At 35.8% G+C, this 7520-nt stretch overlaps 1 long non-coding RNA gene across 1 annotated transcript; it reads left to right on the plus strand.

Annotated features, from left to right (window-relative positions):
- Positions 1–1695: 1695 nt before the first annotated feature.
- Positions 1696–3778, plus strand: LOC119188821. The gene is made up of 2 exons (XR_005112123.1): positions 1696–2085; positions 3398–3778. It is a non-coding gene; the product is annotated as an uncharacterized LOC119188821 (long non-coding RNA).
- The last annotated feature ends 3742 nt before the right edge of the window (positions 3779–7520 follow it).

Here is a 7520-nt window from a genome sequence, read left to right on the forward strand (position 1 = left end):
AATATAATGAATGCAAAAATAAACATATAATAAAATACAACAAATTACTATCAAAATTAAATGTTGATAATCTTAAAAACACCGAGTGTAGGAATGGAACGTGCGCGACCATAGATAAGATACACTCCCGCGCAAACCATGGACAACGCGCAGTAATAAATCTGTCAAAACAAACATTGGACGAAAACACAATTCAGGTTTTATCGAAAGGCTTAAATTTTGCTGTTACTCCACGAAGGATACCGTATGAAGACATTATTTGCAATGTTGAGAATAGTCTCTTCAAAAATAACTTGAAACAGGAAGATTCGGAGGCGATACGCCAGGACATTTCGTCAATTTTGCGTCAAAAGAAAGTGCCGAAACCAAATCTTCCAAAACACGAATATATCGCTTTAAAGAACTTGCGATCGATGAAGGACCTTACCATTCTCCGTGCAGATAAAGGAAATGCGACAGTAGTAATGGATACGTCAGACTACAATAATAAAATGGAACAACTTTTATCGGATGTAAGTACGTATAAAATAGTCAAATCAGACCCGACTACCAAAGTATTAAAGGCTACTAGCTCTTTAATAAAAGATTACTCCGATAAGTTAAATCTTGACGTAAACTTGCTCGTTCCTTCGTGTGCAAAACCGCCTAAACTGTATGGGTTGCCGAAAATACACAAATTAAATGCTCCGCTACGTCCCATTGTGAGTCAAATCGACACACCAACCTACAGATTGGCTCAGCACGTAGCAAAAGTGCTTTCACCACTTAGAGGAAACACTAGAGCGTCTGTGAAGGATTCATACCAATTTGTCAGTGATATTAAAGACCTAAAATTAGCTGACAATGAAACTATGGTCAGTTTTGATGTCCAGTCTCTCTTTACGAGCTTACCAGTACAAGATTGCATCAGAATTGTATCTAAGAAGTTAGCAGAGAATAACATTCCTGTGGAATATGCAGAACTACTCCAACATTGCCTTACATCTGGCTATATGTTGTGGAATAATCAGTTCTATGTACAAGTTGAGGGGTAGCGATGGGCTCCCCTGTATCTCCGGTAGTCGCCGATATATTTATGGAAGACTTCGAGGAGACAGCCCTGAGTACAGCCCCGGTCACTCCAAGGTTTTATAAACGGTACGTAGACGATACTTTCACAATTTTACCATCTGATAAAGTAACTGCATTTTTAAATCACCTTAACTCCATCAACAATAAAATCCAATTTACTATGGAGTTAGAACACAATAAATCTCTTGCTTTCTTAGATGTTTTAATCATCCGTAATCCTAATCAGACCTTAAGTCATACTGTATATCGGAAACAGACCCATACTGATAAATATCTGAACGGTGAATCTCATCACCACCCAAAACAGTTAGCTACCGTGGGCAAATCTTTGTTTCAGAGAGCACAAGGAATCTGTGACGAGAAACACCTGGCCGCTGAGCTGCAACATGTCAAGCAAGTACTGCGAGACAACAAGCTCCAAATTCCACGCCGCCGTCACAGAAACCGAGTGAAACCAGCCACAGTTGAACGTGTTCCGGTTGTATTACCATATGTAAGAGGAGTCACCGACAAGATTGGCTACATCCTGAAGCGTGCTTCCATAAAAACTTATTTTAAGCCGCCTAAGAAGATTAGTCAATTTTACCACCTGTCAAGTGTCACATACCTCTACAAGAACCGGGAGTATACAAAATAGATTGCAACTGTGGCCTCTCTTATATCGGGCAAACAAAAAGAAATATAGGGACCCGCGTAAAAGAACATATAGCTGACGTGAAACACCGACGCTCGACGAAGTCTGCAGTCGCTGAACACTCTGAGGGAGGCGCCAATCATTATCTGCGACTAGATGAGAAAAAAATGATTTATATAATAAATAAATCAACACCCTCCGTCTAATCTGTCCATTGAATACTCTAATTATTGTACTGAAAAACTGGCTTGAGTTTTATAAATCATCCCCCAGATAAGCTACGTAATTAGGAGTGGCTGGGTGGATGCTTTTTTCCTAATTAAAAATAAATATCAAATGAACCTCGCAAATCTTGGCGCTTCGATGTATGTGAGTTGTAAGTAAGTATTGGTTCCGTATACAATGGTTAACTTAATACAATAAATGTTATCTACCATATTATAAAACAAAGTCCCCATTTCTGTTTGTTTTTATGTGTTTGATTTTCTCAAAATTTACTGAGCAGATTTGTATGAAATTTGGTATGGTGATAGTTTAAGATCCTAGTAAAGTTATAGGCTACTTTTTATCCTGGAATACGCCCTTACGCGGGCGGTGCCGCGAGCAAAAGCTAGTTAATAATATTTTTCAAATAAACTTTTCTAAAGTTATGTGTGTATTCTTTGTGAATTATTGTTCGCCTTAACGATGAAGGAAAACATCGTGAGGAAACCTGCACACCTGACATATTGTCTATAGAAATTTGAAGGTGTGTGAAGTCTACCAGTCCGCACTAGGCCAGCGTGGTGGACTAAGGCCTAAACCCTCTCAGTAGTAGAGGAGGCCTGTACCCAGTAGTGGGACAGTATATAATACAGGGCTGATATTATTATTAATAATATTTTTTTTTTGTTGGACTAAATCCTGAAGCCTAAGTAGGGGCTGTTCCCAGCAGTGGGATATATACCTCACATACAATTGGAATTATTCATACATTTCCTTCGATTTCCATTTGATAAGCGACAATTTTTTTTTATAGCACAGTCATCTTGTTTAACGTTAAATGATCACCAATTAAAGTTCCAAAATACCAGCCGAATAATGAATTCGCTTTAAAAAAACATAGATTTATTACAAAACCAGATTATCTCCAATGACCATCAAAGTTGCATTTTTAAGTCCTTCCTTGTGCCCGCCGCGGGCACTTTGTTAATGCAAGAATTTTGAAGGTTTTTATATTTCAAGGGGACCCTAAAATTATCTCACTTAAGAAGGGTATCAAATCGATTTTTCATTAAATAAGTAATGACGTTAGGGGATCTGGTTTATTACGTTATCTTAATTATTTATCTGCAAATTTAAATGTAAATTATTTGATTGGTTGGGAAATAAAACATCTAATGTGAAATCAACTAAGGAGTACATATCACTCTTAATAAAATAATGACCTATTTCAAAATTATTAATTTGTGGCAGTCGTCGGAAAACTAATTTAGTTTGCTACCTTTTTTTTTGAAGCTACAAAATTGAGCTTATTAAAGATAGGTAAAAAATGAAACCTATAGCATGAAAAAAAGGGAAAAAACTAAAAGGTCGCAAACAGAAATTGGTTGCTTGACGTTACCCACAAATTGGCAATTTTTGTCATTATTTTATTAAGAGTGCGATATATAGTATAGCTTCGGTTTAACGTATCTTGGGTTTGATTCCCAGGTCATAAGCTCGTGTTTGGTAGGATATATTTTATATCCGCCCGGATAGCGACCACCGTACACAAGGTGTTAAACCCGCCATAGTGGCCAACGTGTGTCGGGTTCCGGGATCAGCCTGTGTATATCAAGTTCCAACAGGCCGGCATATCGACTGCCGAGGGGTAATCATCTCTCGTCAGTCGACATTCTATTGGACACCACTCCATTTACCATGAGGTGCAATGAGGACACTGCCGTACGCATCTAAAGAAACATGTTTAGATGCTTATTGTAGATCTATTCTAATTACAGATTACGTGATGGCAACGGAATAAAATTGTATAATGATTTCTTCTTTACGCGAATGTTAGACATTGAAATAAAACTATTTTTACAGATTTTATCGCGGCTTTTATTATAATTTTCTCCCGTTTCAAAGACTGCAGCCTTCTTGGTCACAGCGGACTGAGGTGTTGTTCATCCGCAAAGTCAAAGTTACAATATCTACCTACATTTTACAATTATACAACTTTTAATTTTTTTTAGCTGTTAGTAGTCCGATCTACGCAGAATGAGCGCACAGTGTCTTGAAGTCTGGCAGCCGGTCTTTTGGGTTCCGATTTAATTAACAACATTTTGGAATGGCAAGATACAAAGAAAAAGAAATATTACTAAACAAGTAAATTTTATCTGACTATTCTAATATCATGTGTCGTTAAGTTCTAAAATAGCATGCATGACTATTGCATTTTCCATTTCCCAACTCTAATAAGCATACCCAAGAGCACAAACTAGTGAAGGGAATTTGATATGAATCTTTAATTTTCCAAATTTATTAAAACGCTAAGCGAACTCCGCGTTCAAACAGCAATATTTTTAACGACGGAGGTTAGGCGTAGTGATGGGACTGTTATCGATAAAATATATTTTAAACTCACAATTTGTACGAAATTTATTAGTAATCATTAATGAATAATCATTACGAGTTAAAATATGTATAATATACCAGAGACCTTAAATTACAATCCTCAATTAATTAATAAGTTATTTTATTTGCGATTTACTTATTAGCTATTTAAATTTTTATATACATTTTGACATTGCATTACTAATTGAAACGACATTCTTATCTAAAAAAACACTTTACCTATATAATAAGGTACTCGAACCGTAGCTGTACAAAAAGTGTAAGTTTCGAACAAAATAAATATTATTAAAAAAGTGATTTTAATTTCACACCCTAAAGTCTTTGCTAATTCTAAGACATTTCATCTCGGCGGCACCATCATTTTCAGTCAGAAATACACTCACGCGCACGCCACATTCAAACTAAACAACAAAATAATAAGAAAATCAGAAAACTAAAACCAGGTTTTTTGGCGAAATTATTCGTAATTCATGAATAACTTTTGTCAAAATATTAACAGAGGTATAGAAGTATATTATTTCTTTAGTAACGCAATGTAAAAATAAATCTGTACAAAACTGTCTACAATTTTAAATTGTAAAGCATTAACATTGTTCATCGTCACTTTATCCCTCCGATATTAATTACTCTAGATACTTTTTGACCCGACCATTTAAGTTTATCATAAAATAGTATGTAATATATTAATTATCCTCTACATATACAAGGGTAGGCAGAAACAAATGAATTTATTAATTTATAGCAATTCTAATAAGTCATTCACTGCGCCTGCGCGTGATCTCTTAATTGAGTAGACCTATAACAGTCGGCTATATCCTTAGTTATCATCGACGATTATAAACGATTGTGAGAAATGAGATATCTGACTCCAACTGGGATATCTTTTTTATGTTATAGGGGTCAAATGCGCTAGGGTTCTCTTGATGGTAGGTGGTCACCGCCGCGCATGACCATCTGCAATACTAGGGGCATAGATGCGGTGCCGGTCTTTTTAGGTTTTTGACTTGCCAGTGTCATTGGATAAGGAGAGTGGAGTAAAGAGGAAGAAAGACGGTTTTATAAATTGTGTCTTTTATACTGGCATGAGTGGTAAGTGGAGTGGTCCAATAGAATGTCCCTCGACAGTCGACACAATTATGCCGGCCTGTTGAAACCGGATATACACAGACTGATCCCGGAACGCGACACACTTACGTACGCCACTATGGCGGGTTTTAACACCTGATATACAGCGGTCGCTATCCAAGCGGATAAAAAATATATCCTACCGCCAGCAAAATATTTATAAATACTGCTTACAACCAGATTTAAAAACTATGTCATACGCCATCTCGGGTGTCAAATTAATGGAAACCGTTTTAAACCACTCGAGTACAATTAAAAACTAATCAACGACTGTAAGGCAATAAAATGATGACAGTATAGTCGAGTTATGTGATGATGATATGCACTGATTGATGAGACCAATACAATACAATCAATTCGCTGACAATCTATTGGGGGACGATTGACTTGCAGCGAGAGGTTTCGTTAAGACAAAAAAAGATTATATTAAATAAGGTGCCGGTGTTGAACAAATCTGGCTTGATGGCGATTTGTTCTTGTATTTTGTAGTCAATATACTCACAGAACTCACGCGTTACGCATCCCTTTTTGATTCCTATTCCTTCCCTTCAAAATCTATCAGCAGAGTCATATTATTTATGTATGTTTGTTCGTTTGTATGTATGTATGTACGTATTTATGTATGTGGGCATATTTATATGACGTACCTTTTATATTTTTAATTGATTTCAGTCTTGTTTGTTAATGTTCTCTCCACCACCTTCTCTCGTTGTGTACACCTACCTCTTTAGTCTCTGCACCACCTAAAGGTCGACTGGTAGAGAATGCCTTCGGCTTTAAGTCCGCCTTTATACTCTTTGTATATAAAGTGTAATAAATAAATAAAATAAAATAAATATTTTTGGCAGCATAGGCTGAGTATTTCATGACCTCTGAGTTAGTATTTACAAACTAGAACGAATACCAAAGTCACTCCGTCAATTATATATCAAATTAACGGTAATCAAATAAGTATCTGTATTAGCTAGATATTTGCTCGCAAATGGTACAACAAACCCAAAACTAGACATAGGTGGAGATAATCTCGATGCAAGCCATTAAATAACAAGTAAAAATACAGTTCTAAATAATAAAGCAAGATATATAAGGCGAAGACATCAACAGGATTTCAAGATTGATTATTATGCCTAGCATTTGCTTGATGCAATTAATGCTATAAAACTAGTTTTCGATCCAGGCCATTTAGACCTTAACCTGCTTGTTAAGGTTAAAACGGTTTAGCAATTTTCTCAGATATTATGTCGTTAAGATTTAATATTAGAAAACTTGTGATGAAACAGCATTCCTCAAAATTACTAGGTAGATTTCTGCATTTGACTTCGTTAATGTGGTATTGTTTTATTTATTTTCATCAATAAGGAGCAATGTATTGAAAACAGTATATTTCATTGTCTGAAAAAAATATTCTCAATGTACCGAGAACATAATTGTAGAATTCTCACTTAATAGTCTTTAGCCTCGCCAAGAGAGCAAGTGCATATCATCATAGCCAGTCTATCTTTACAATGATATGATGATGCTATCCTATTGTTATATTGAATAAGTTCCAAGTCCAAGCTACTGAAGTGTGTTTCTTCTAATCAAGACACAAAAAGTTGTCCAACCTGTAAGTAGGATATAGAACGAATGTGGGCCACGTTATTTTGTACTAAATCAAAGCCATACTAAATTTTATTGAGATCTTTTGGGTAGTATTGCGATCAGAGACGCAGATAGATGCGGCGGGGACTTTGTTTTAAAATATATTTTTGAGACATTTTTGTGAGGAACAAGTCCGTCATATATTGTTGTGTAACTTTAGCCGCTTATGCAGCGTTTGCAACAGAAGCCCTTAAAAGAAATATTTCTTTCCATTTTTGTAAAAAATTTCATTGATGCTCCTATTGGTTACAGCTTGACGTTATATATCCTTCCTTGATAACTAGGCTATCTACACTAGAATTTTTCAATTCGCACCAGCAGTTCCTGAGATTAGCGCATTCTAACAAACTCGTCAGCTTTATGCAAAAGTATAGATTTATTCATTTATGATTTTTTGATGTGAAAAAAAAAGCATACATGTTCGTATTAAAACAGTCGACAATTATCGGTT

Source organism: Manduca sexta, chromosome 9 (genome assembly GCF_014839805.1).
Source record: "Manduca sexta isolate Smith_Timp_Sample1 chromosome 9, JHU_Msex_v1.0, whole genome shotgun sequence".
Taxonomy (NCBI): domain Eukaryota; kingdom Metazoa; phylum Arthropoda; class Insecta; order Lepidoptera; family Sphingidae; genus Manduca; species Manduca sexta.